The sequence below is a fragment of the Coregonus lavaretus genome (genome assembly GCF_964263955.1).
Source record: "Coregonus lavaretus genome assembly, chromosome: 3".
NCBI lineage: Eukaryota > Metazoa > Chordata > Actinopteri > Salmoniformes > Salmonidae > Coregonus > Coregonus lavaretus.
In genome coordinates, this window is record NC_139990.1 from 30,458,267 (window position 1) to 30,471,110 (window position 12,844).

The 12,844-nt window shown below is 38.1% G+C and overlaps 1 long non-coding RNA gene across 5 annotated transcripts; it reads right to left on the reverse strand.

Moving 5' to 3' along the window:
* Positions 1-1,651: 1,651 nt before the first annotated feature.
* On the reverse strand, positions 1,652-5,856 carry LOC311115584. Of its 5 annotated transcripts, none has more exons than XR_014611291.1 (6): positions 5,687-5,856; positions 5,370-5,476; positions 5,157-5,206; positions 4,461-4,703; positions 3,610-3,705; positions 1,652-2,700 (listed from the first exon to the last, which is right to left on the reverse strand). It is a non-coding gene; the product is annotated as an uncharacterized lncRNA (long non-coding RNA). The 5 variants fall into 5 exon arrangements; XR_014611293.1 differs by having other exon boundaries at positions 5,379-5,479; XR_014611295.1 differs by having other exon boundaries at positions 5,370-5,479.
* Positions 5,857-12,844: the final 6,988 nt, after the last annotated feature.

Consider the following 12,844-nt stretch of genomic DNA (forward strand, 5'->3'; position numbering starts at 1 on the left):
CCTTACACAGGAAGCGGCACAGGTCCTAATCCAGGCACTTGTCATCTCCCGTCTGGATTACTGCAACTCGCTGTTGGCTGGGCTCCCTGCCTGTGCCATTAAACCCCTACAACTCATCCAGAATGCCGCAGCCCGTCTGGTGTTCAACCATCCCAAGTTCTCTCACGTCACCCCGCTCCTCCGCACACTCCACTGGCTTCCAGTTGAAGCTCGCATCTGCTACAAGACCATGGTGCTTGCCTACGGAGCTGTGAGGGGAACGGCACCTCCGTACATTCAGGCTCTGATCAGTCCCTACACCCAAACGAGGGCACTGCGTTCATCCACCTCTGGCCTGCTGGCTCCCCTACCTCTGCGGAAGCATAGTTCCCGCTCAGCCCAGTCAAAACTGTTCGCTGCTCTGGCACCCCTGTTCGCTGCTCTGGTGGAACAAGCTCCCTCACGACGCCAGGACAGCGGAGTCACTCACCACCTTCCGGAGACATTTGAAACCCCACCTCTTTAAGGAATACCTGGGATAGGATAAAGTAATCCTTCTACCTATCCTTTACATTGTAAAGTGGTTATCCCACTGGCTATAAGGTGAATGCACCTATTTGTAAGTCGCTCTGAGCGTCTGCTAAATGACGTAAATGTAAATGTAAATGTATTTACACAACAATGTCTTGGAGTGTGCATTTATGCATAACAGAACTGTTCCTTTCATTCAAGGTTTACAAATGCTATCATCTAATTTCCCCATCAATCTGCCTATCCATTATTTAAATGTACAGGCTGCAAGTCAATGAAGGACTTTCTGGTCTCTTAGAAGCTGGGTCGGAATGTCTTCCTGCCAATCTTGTAGACTGGTGTTGGGAGGACCACTGGCAGAAGTCTGAAAGCGATGTCACTTTGTGTGTCTGGAGAGAATCATGTTTAGTGAATAACTTGATAGTTTCAGGCAAAAAATGACGGAGCATCTGAGGCACCACCAGCAGGGTCATTTCAAACTGTACCTGCACTTTGAAGAGAAGATCTTGGGCCTGCTTCTCTCGGCTGGCGAAGCAAAAAAAAAATTCCTTGAAGACCCCGATCCAGTTCAGAGTGAGTTTCACCGAGCAGTCCGGGTTTCAAATAGAGAAGTCCTGAGCAATCTGTACACTGTAAACCCTAATAAGTTCACATAACTCAAAAATTATTTTGTAACAGATTACACAAAAATATTTTAGTGATGTTTTTAAATGTTTTAAGTTTACATAAAATAAAAATTATATTTACAGTTGCCTTAAATTATCTCAATGTTATATTATAAATATTGATATTCCTCAACTTATAATTATGGATTAATTCACTTAAAATTTTCAATATTTTTCAACTCATATAATGTGGGAAATACACTCAAAATTTTCAATATTTTTCAACTCATATAATGTGAGAAATACACTCAAAACTTTCAATATTCTTCAACTCATAAATGTGGGAAATACACTCAAAATATTAAATATTCTTCAACTCATATAATGTGTGAAATACACTCAAAATGTTCAATATTCTTCAACTCATAATGTGGGACATGCAATCAAAATTAATTCTAAACTGAAATACTGATGTCGGTCCATTACACAATTATAATCAGCGAATAATGTTAGAAAACATGAAAGTGACACCACAGTGACAATTTAACTTTTTTTTTATTCAACACAATGTGCTTTTAAAAAGGCACGAATCAAAAGGAGCTCAGTCAAAACAAAGTGCTTGTCATAAATTAAAACAAAAAAGGAAATGACTCCATAAAAACAAAATGTGTTTTAAAGTACATTAAGTGTTAATAGTTCCATATTCTGATAGTGGTCATTGCTACAGAGGGTAGATTCAGTATTTTCGGTCTCCATATCACATTATTCAGTAAACATTATGATAAAAACTCACAAAGGCTTCATGTTAAAATTCAATAAGATTCTAATTATAATCCATCCTCAACAGCAATAACAACTATTAGAATGTGGAGCCATTTAAAACGTTTTGGCACTTACTGTACCTTGAAGGCTGCAACTAACTTTTTTAAAATAAAACATTCAAATAAAAGTACTGGTTTCTACTGTGCCGTACTTCAACTGGCAACATCAAGGTAAGCATTAGGTCACACAACATTAAACATGTATAGTGCATGAATTCAACAGTCGTTTCCCACAACTACAGTGCAAAAACTTGGGCTTGGCAATACGTCAATGTTGTGATATTTATCTATTAACAATCAATGTATTAAATCTGAGGTAGAAGAGGCAAACAGTGTAACATATTAAACATGAGGTAGAAGAGGCAAATTATTACATTTGTAAAGAGGGGAAAAAAACAAAAAACATCCTCAATACTCAGTTCAACAAATAGTCCATTCTGAGTGATTCACTCATTGAACAAATCATTCTTCAGTGTCAGTAGACGCCCTTTCAGTGGTTTGTTGTCCTCAAGACACATCACAACTTTTTGGATAAATGTGAATGTAAGCTCGAGATTCTTTGGGTACTGTAGGTCTAGTGCATAGACATACCCAAAGAGCAGGATAAATGAGTCAGCCAGGTTTGTGGGACCACTCACAAGTATTTCATCTTCCACGACAATAGAGATGCTCTCAGGGCTGAAGAGGGCCGCATCAGTAGTATCATCAGTGACAACTGTCAGGAGAGCCACCGGAGTGTCAGTGAGGTCTGGACCATCTGCTGACTATAAAACACAAATAATACAAAAATGAGTTCAGCCCCTCAAGGATACAAATCATGCTAATGATGTCTAGACATTACGGTCACTTTGCACTTAGACTGCAGCTAAGCTACATGTTTAAACTATTTTCTTTACACATGCTTATTATTTTATGTTAGTTTCACACCTACCTGTAAGCATACTTTTTGTTTAGTGGAATTCTTTATACTTACCTTTTCATTTATGTAATTTCTACATGTCAGTTTGCAGAATAACAACTCAAGGAAACTTCATAAACAGGTCCTGGGGGCTATTCCAGAAAGGAGGTTCAACAAACTGAGCCTAACCCTGAACTCAGAGTTGACTTACCCTGTGAAGTGAAACTGAGTTTTCAGTTACAGAACAGCTGATCTGAGTTAGGTAAGTTGACTCAGAGTACGTTAACTCGGAGTTGAACTTGTGCCTGACGACTAGTAAAAAGCCATCATCAATGGAGCTCCGATACGGTTATTCACCATGGCAACGGGAGAAAACAGGAAGCAGACATTTTCTGGCTGCGGCTGTTATATAAATCACTGACAGAGTTTCAGATGCAGTCGTCTTTTCATTTTGAAATTATCACTTTATTTTATATTAGCCTTTAAGGAAGTGGTTGAATGTTGTTCAATGTTTTATTTTAGTTTTATTTTATTTAAATCGGCTGAAAATGAAATATAAAAACATTTTATCTCATACTCAATGCGGCGACAAACTAGAAACACGGACTTTGAAATTACGTTGTTGGAAAAAATACAATTGGCTATACTGATGGTTTTCACATAACCTGCTTTCTGGAATGCCCCTCTGGTTCTCCTAGAGTTCTTTGAGTGATGTCATGTTTAAGCTGACTGAATAGCTAAGCAAAGGGATTGATAGTGAGGCCAGTACACTTACATTACAGGTCCTGAAAAACTTGGAGGCATCTTCACGCAGGTACACAGGAAGTGCACGAAGGACGAGGGCCCGTCTCATATTTACATCACGTTGTTCCTACATGGACAAAAAATATCCATTACAATAATAATTACACAAATATCAAAAACATTCATTGTACACTAATTATAGTAAAAATGAAAATGTTAAAAGATAAGCAAGTTAGTTATTAACAAGCAAAGCATCAAAGTTGTGTGCTAATAGATCTGCTATTTCTGTTGTTGTTCTTTGTATTTAACAAAGTATTAATAAAGGGTTCAAGTGATCAACTGTTGACCCCACAGTTGAGATAAAAACATTTAGAGAAATAGCAAAAGAATGACTGTGGAAACACATAAAATAAAACCAATTATTAGTGTAACCCTCTCACCAGGCTCGAATTTGACTCTCACGATATTACCTTATTTAGAATATCTGAACAGCATGGGATATTAGGTGAGAAGGACATCTCCAATAAGAAGCCCTATTGTAAACTTGCTAGGGTGAATGACAAATAGGGTATTAACTTCAGATAGAATGATTATAGACTTGGTTATTGTTATAAGGATATGCTTTCCCATGCATTAAATGAAACTGAAACAGTAAATGACTCCACCAATACAACAGACATAAGGTTCAAGATCTATATTAATCAAATGTTCAATGTATCACATCAAAAGAAATACAAATTATAAACCCCAATGACTTTTCCACAACCCCATGTCCAAATTATTTGCAAGCTTGCTTAAACCCTGGGCGCGCGTTGGAGCTCATAAAAAAAATGACGACATACATAAAGTCCCGAAGTCCACCCCACATTTGTAGTTACTCACTACTTGTAGATAATGCCTCAGCAAAATATAGTAGTTCCGTGCAGGTGTCCTCACAAGATCCACCGCGAACACAGCTATCAATGCAGCCAGTACTCGGTAGCAGCAACAGACATCCGTTGGAAACCCGAACTGATCGTCACAAGCAATTCTCTCCAAGTCTTGCACGATGCTAGGCTAACCTCTAGGATGTCGAATGTCTCCACAATGCGACGGCAGCTTCAGTCTCCACTTGGTCTTTCTTAACTAAATAATAAACACTCTCTTATAGAAATAAAATCAGGATTTCCCTTAAAAAAACTCTGTAGGTATGGTTTTGTTCTCTCTTTATCGTTTCCCTTGGTCGTTTTTCCTTCACCAACCCCACTAACGTCTCTCCTCTCCCTTCTTTCAACTTTTCCCTCCCTTTTCTTTCCCGGCAACCAGTCCACTCTCCCATTGGCCACAACTTAACAAGTTAGCTCATTGGTCAAAACTTTAACGAGATACGTGGGAAATTTAAACTTAAAAGTAAACCAACCTATTCACTTGTACATTTTTTAAAAACATTGCTTCAAAAGAAATGCATTAATGACATTACAAATCAGGAGCTATTCGATCACCTTTTAAATCTAATACCAATGAATTATAACAAATACACTCTATACTTGGTTTTAGCAATGTATTACATTAGTAACACTATTTCATAATACATCCTACCTGAACTGTTAAAAGGATTTCGAGATGATCTCACAACCACACACTTGAGCCTAGGAAGAAATACAAACACAGGCCTGGTTAGCATCATGATAACACACTCACATTATGTTGTTTAGCATTGTTCGTTTCACGCTAGCACACACGTACACACAGCTCGATAACGTAAAATATTTACTGTGTAAGGCAGACACTTATTGAAATAAGTATAATCACAGTACGCACTTGCATTACCGGCGAACAGCGAAAACTCATGGACCTTCCTCCACCGTCAATGTCCCGGGCAAACATGCATTATGGGAAATGTAGTTCATCCAGGAAACCTGCTGATAACGTTACACCGTTGTAAGATGAAGTAACGTAACGTATTTATCACATATTTAACAACTTCTAAAGTTACAATTACTTGGATTTTTACACTATTTACAACAAATATTCACTGTGCACATTGTACAAATGTATTCCCAGTTCCACATTTAAGACTATCGAAATTCAATTGAAAAAAAAACAAACAAAAAAACAGAGTTACTTACCAAATCAGAGGTGATGATAAGATGGCGCTTAAGAAAACGAGGGCAATAAGACTAATGATAAAAACGGAGGTGGTGGTGGTTTCAAGCGGGCAGCATAAAAGTGCGCATTGCAAACAAATTAAAAGAAATTAAACTGTGTTCCACATCCACACGGGCGGCCCAAACATCCCCGCATCTCGGCAAATTCAAGATGGCTGACTCAGCTTTCCTGAGGGAGAGATGACCCACCCACCAGAACGTCATGACGTCGATAACGTCATGACACTACCTAAACTTTTTGAGCGTTCCACACAAATTACCTATAAAATATTGAGCCCTCTTCAATTAAAGTGGCATAAATCTCAACAGAGCTCAACACTTTATAGTTTGGTCAACTGCATAACGACATTTGACTGTTATGACCTTATTACTTATGAGCTAGTACAACTGTTTGGGAATACAGTGTAGTAAAGCAGACAAACAATTCATTTTCCATTGCAGTTAATCATTAGTCTGGTTAACACCTAACTTTCAAAGTCCTCCTGACCGCAGTCTGGAATTGCTCTTTGATGTTGTCAGCACAATGCGTCGATAATGGGGCTGTGCATTTACTGGTTGTCTCTCCTCTGTCTCTTTCTCACTCAAACACCCACAGCCACACTCAGCTCCCAAGCGCCACCCCCTTTTATTACAATGGTTGGATTTTCAAATCCAAACAATGAGACGTCTCAAAAACAAACATTTGAGAGAACCCCGTCGCACAATTTATGAGTGAATATTGCATTAACAAACAGCCCCCTTTCCAGACCAGTGTGGTCATAGCCAATGTTCCCTCTAAGCTACACGCGGGTGCACAGCTCCCCGAGACTGCCAGAGAAGCACGAGATTGAATTTCACTCAACTTTCTAGAGTTTTCCCCGTTAGTTAACACTATCAACGTTTCCCTTTACTGTTGGAATTGTGATCGAATCAACGCAATATTAGCCACTTTCAATGCAACATACGGGAACAAAACGAACTATGCAAGAATTAGTGTGCAAAACTAACTATGCAAGAGATTTTGTTATAGGCAGAGCGTATCAGAGTAGGATTCTATTGCACTGACAGGCACGACTCAGGCCAGTACTCTACACAGACCGGTACACCATAACCAATCAGAGCTGCAGTAGGCCTATATGCAAATAGACCATTGCCATATATGGATTTGTGCCAGTCATTTAGAACTGGACTGTTTTACAGCATGAGCGGTCGCGATTATTATGCACATGTTTTGAGATCAAATCAAGTGCTGCGTGTAGCCATGTGTGCACATTTGTTCATATTCTTTGCTAGTTAGTGAGTTATTAGCCCAGTTATAGATCATTTGTAGTCAGTAATGTGGGAGTGATTGCTTCCTACAAGAGCACAAAACATGTACATTTCTAGCCATCTTTGAAAACTGAGTCAGGAAAATTGCTTTTTTTATGTCTTAAAGGGGCAGTGTTGTATTTTGAGACAGGCTTGAATATGCTAAGTAGCCAATAGGCATTTTATCGAGGCTGTCGATAAAATCCAACTCGAACGTGTACATCGTTTCGGAAAAAGAGGACAGAAATATGAGCGCCCAATCGTTGCCAAATTTGCTTTTTTTAAGGACAAAGCTATGGTGAAAAGCCTGGGAAAAAGACTTGCTGGCACGAAAATAGGCATGAATGATCAGTTCCCGAAGGAGATTGTAGAAAGGCGCAAAGTTCTGTATCCAATCTTCAAGGAAAACAGATTAAAAGGGAAACGTGTTGCACTAGTGGTGGATAAATTATATATTGACAACCAAATGTTCAGAGACACAAAGACTACTCCATGGCTATTCTAAAAGTTGTAATGGAGGAGTCAAATATTGGAGCACCTGATACTAGCAATGATAGGGATTGTAATATTAAATAATATTTATAGTAAGTATAGTATTTTATAAATGGATAAAACGATATAACAAGCAGAATAATACATCTTTATATACAAATAATTAGAACATGGATTTTTTGGCGGGAGGTTGTTGTTTTGGCGGATGGTTGTTGTGGTTGGTCCTGTGTTCTCTCTGGCGTCCTTTCCCCCTTCCAGCAGATGTGGATGCGGGAGCGTTTGCACGCTCGGCCCATTTCTTCCGCAGTCAACCATGTGGTGTGCATTTTTGTGTTTGAAAAGGTACGGCGTTAAGTGAGTGAGAGGGGAAATGGTTGCATATCCCAGAGCCGACCGGGGGTCTATGAACAGGGGTAGTGAGAGAGAGAGCTTTCAATTTTGTGTAGATGAGGGATATACATTTTTAAATATAGTATACATCTAATCTAATTATTCATTGTCCTATCATGATGGAAAGATCCCTAACCCTATAACCTGGACACCCACCTGAGCGACCCATACACCAAAGAGAAGTTCCCATCTATTTTATGGACCTGCTGTGAATATGCAGCCTAAATAGAGAAATAAATGCGGTCAGAGACCTACTTGAGCAGCACCGCCCCCTCAAGATTCTGAGCCTGCCTGGCAGGGTTGGTCCTACAAAGCCAGAGCCCTCTGATGGGAGAGCATAATATACAAGGAAATTCTCAAAGCTGCTAATGAGAACCTTGACGACCTTTTACCTAGCCGGTGGGGATTCCGGTGGGGTACGCCCACCCAGGTAGTGGCAGTGCTGGCAACACTGGCTGCAGTAACCCATGGGGAGGGGGTCACACTCGGACAATCAGAGAGGGGGTTTATCATTGTGGCCCAGGTGGCACAAAATAATCAAAGGTCTGACCGCATGGAGATGCTTGGGAAAATGGTTACAACAGGGGATCAGAGTGTTTGTGTCTCAGGTGAAGAGGGTGGATCTGATCTCCATCACCTAGGACTTGACATAGATTAAGTAGATTAATCAAATCTCACATTGTTGTCAATTTCTGCTCAATTTGCATGCTTTCTCAATCAGCTTTAACTGTATGTGCACTCGTAGATCAAGTTATTTCTCGAGTTGGGCTCTGGGATATAACAGCCGTTGAGTATCGGATTTTATGGTGGATTGTGGAGGAGGGGGGTTGAGTGTGTTGGAGTATGTGAGTATGTGCGTGTGTGCTGGTCTGGCATCTGTTGTGGGGGGGGGTGGGGATGTTGGGGGGGGGGGTATGGGATGGACCGCGGGAATTATTTGCTAGGATAATAATTGCTTGTCAATGAATTAAATGTAATACAATGGCAATCCTGGTTATATGTTAGAATCCTATGCGTGAACTGCCGACATTATTACGCATATTAATTGATAATGATGGAAAATAGGATATGCATAATAAAAATAATAATAATAGTTATATAGATATATATATATAGAGGTGAAAGCATTGGAAATGCTTTTGGCGGTTAACCTGCTTCTGTTTTGTGGGTGGCACTGTGTGCTGTTTTCGATGGATGGGTCCTGGCCTCTCGGGGCCTTAGGGATACGGAGGGACGTGGGGGGGATGCTGATCACTGGGATGACGGCTCAACTTGGGATGGGGAGGGGCTTTAGCGGGGGAATTAGTGGAGAACAATTGAAGGGTTACTCCGTAGCAATGCAAATATCACGGTACAGCTATATGGACACTCAATCATTACGCTATTTTTTATTGGTAAATTTACAAACATATATAATGATAAATAGACTTGAAACTTGTATCTCATTATGGTGTATGGTGAAATAAGTATAGCCAGTTATAATTGTAATGGCTTAGCTGATAATAACAAAAGAAGAACAATATTTACATGGCTCAAAGAGAAGGAATATAATATCTATTGTATACAGGAAACTCATTCAACAATTCGAGATGAAGTAGCGTGGAAAAAAGAATGGGGGGGGGAAATATACTTCTCCCATGGGCAAAGAAATTCAAAAGGGGTGATGATATTAATTAATAGTAATTTCGATCCGAATGTGCAAATTGTCCAAATAGATACGCAAGGTAGATGGATTATTTTAAATATGGTATTGGACCATAAACAGATATGGCTCATTAACCTTTACGGACCAAATAATGATGATCCACAATTCTTTGACAATATATATAATAAATTATCAAGCCTGCAAGCAACTCAAGACAATATTATTATGGTGGGGGATTATAATACTGTTTTAAATAGCTCAATGGACCGAAAAGGAAATCACACCACAAACAATCACCCACATGCTCTTAAGGAAATTGTGAATGTCATGGATACATTAGAACTAGTAGATATATGGAGGCTTAAATATGCTGATCTAGTGAGATATACATGGCGGAGACTGAATCAAGCTAGTCGTCTTGACTTCTTTCTTATCTCATTCTCGTTGGCACCAAAAGTAAAAAAAGTGTTGATAGGGGACAGAATGCGGTCGGACCATCATATAATAGGCATATACATTACTCTGACTGAATTTCCACGTGGGCGAGGATATTGGAAATTTAATCAAAGCCTATTAGATGATAATTTATTTATAATTAGAACAAAGGAATTTATAACTGACTTTTTCCAACATAACATAGGTACAGCGAATCCCCTTATTGTATGGGACACCTTTAAATGTGCCTTTAGAGGCCATGCAATTCAGTACTCATCTCGAAAACAAAAGCAATTTAGGTCAAAAGAGTTTATACTAAGAAAGGAAATAGAAAGTCTAACAGAACAGATAGATGGCAATAAAAACTGTAACATAGAGGCTCAGAATAAATTAGAGGAAAAACAAAAAGAAATGGAAAAACTTATTCAAGAAAGATCAAGTGTAATATATTATAAAAATAAAGCAAACTGGATGGAATATGGGGAAAAATGCACAAAATTATTTTTTAATCTTCAACATAGGAATGCTACCAAAAAGAACTTAATGAAACTGGTTACAATTGATGGAGTCACCCATAATTCACCTAATGATATTTTGAAGGAAGAAACAAAGTATTTTAAGCATATGTTTTCTTTTCAGTCGCCTCCATCTCCTCTAACTGAAGCTAATTGTAGAGATTTTTTTCCTATTGATAATGTCAAATTAACAGCCACACAGAAAGACTCATGTGAAGGTGAAATTACAGAGGAGGAACTTCTGGATGCAATTAAAGTCTTTAAGTCCGGGAAAACTCCAGGGTTGGATGGCATACCAATCGAGGTATACCAAACCTTTTTTGATATACTAAGAGGACCGTTATTAGCATGTTTTAACCACTCCTATGTAAATGGTAGATTATCTGACACTCAAGAAGAAGGTCTGATCTCATTATTACTGAAACAGGATACAAGTGGAAAATATAAAGATCCAGTCCATTTACAAAATTGGAGGCCCCTTACACTTCAGTGTTGTGATGCAAAAATCCTAGCAAAATGTATAGCGCATAGAATTAAAAAGGTATTGTCGGATATTATTCATTCTAATCAGACAGGTTTTTTACATGGAAGATACATTGGAGATAATATAAGGCAAGTATTGGAAACAATAGAACACTATGGAAAATATGGGAAACCAGGCCTGCTATTCATAGCAGACTTCGAAAAGGCATTTGATAAAGTTCGACTGGAATTTATATATAAATGCCTGGAGCATTTCAATTTTGGAGAATCTCTTATAAAATGGGTCAAAATCATGTATAGTAACCCTAGGTGTAAAATAGTAAATAATGGCTATTTCTCAGAAAGTTTCAAACTGTCAAGAGGAGTGAAACAAGGTTGTCCACTATCGGCATATATATTTATTGTGGCCATCGAGATGTTAGCTATTAAAATCAGATCCAATAATAATATCAGAGGATTAGAAATACAGGGCTTAAAAACAAAGGTGTCATTGTACGCAGATGATTCATGTTTTCTTTTAGATCCACAACTAGAATCCCTCCACAGCCTCATAGAGGATCTAGATACATTTTCTAACCTCTCTGGATTAAAACCAAATTATGACAAATGTACTATATTACGTATTGGATCACTAAAAAATACAATTTTTACATTACCATGTAGTTTACCAATAAAATGGTCTGATGGTGATGTGGATATACTCGGAATACATATCCCAAAGGAAATAAATGATCTCACTTCAATAAATTTTAATAGAAAGTTAGCAAAAATAGATAAGATCTTACTACCATGGAAAGGAAAATACCTGTCAATTTGTGGAAAAATCACCCTGATTAACTCTTTAGTATTATCCCAGTTTACCTATTTGCTTATGGTCTTGCCTACGCCTAGCAAACAGTTTTTTAAATTATATGAGAAAAAAATATTCAATTTTATTTGGAACGGCAAGCCAGACAAAATTAAAAGAGCATATTTATATAATGAATATGAATTCGGAGGACAGAAATTATTAAATATTAAAGCATTAGACCTATCACTAAAATCTTCAGTCATCCAAAAGTTATACTTAAATCCGAACTGGTTCTCAAGCAAATTAGTAAGATTGTCTCACCCACTGTTCAAGAAAGGCCTTTTTCCCTTTATTCAGATTACAACCTCTCACTTTCAGTTATTTGAAAAGGAAATAATCTCCCAAATGTCACTATTTCTAAAACAAGCCATAGAAAGTTGGTTGCAATTTCAATTTAATCCTCCAGAAACGACAGAACAAATAATGCAACAAATATTGTGGTTAAATTCAAATATACTAATTGACAAAAAACCTTTATTTTTTGACAGAATGTTTAAAAAATGTATAATCTTCGTAAATGATATCATCGGTAGGACTGGTGGAGTTATGTCGCACATGCAGCTAACAAAAACATATGGAAATGTCTGCTCTACCCAAAATTACAACCAAATAATTGCAGCCTTACCGCAAAAGTGGAAGAGGAAAGTTGAAGGGGGAGAAAGTAAGGAACTTGTCTGTCGGCCTTGCATTAAAGAACATAATTGGTTAAGGAAAACTGTGATAAATAAAAAAGTATATCAGTTTCACTTAAGGACCAAAGGATTGACAGCAGTCCCATATAGATTGCAAAATAGTTGGGAAGAGATCTTTGACGTACCGATCCCATGGCATAGTGTTTATGAACTGACACGCAAAACGACACCGGATTCAAAAATTAGAATCTTTCAATTTAAATTATTATATAAAATTCTTGCTACCAATAGAATGTTATTTATATGGGGGATACAATCTTCCCAGCTCTGCAGATTTTGCTGTGAAGAGATAGAATCATTAGATCATTTGTTTTGGTTCTGTCCATTTGT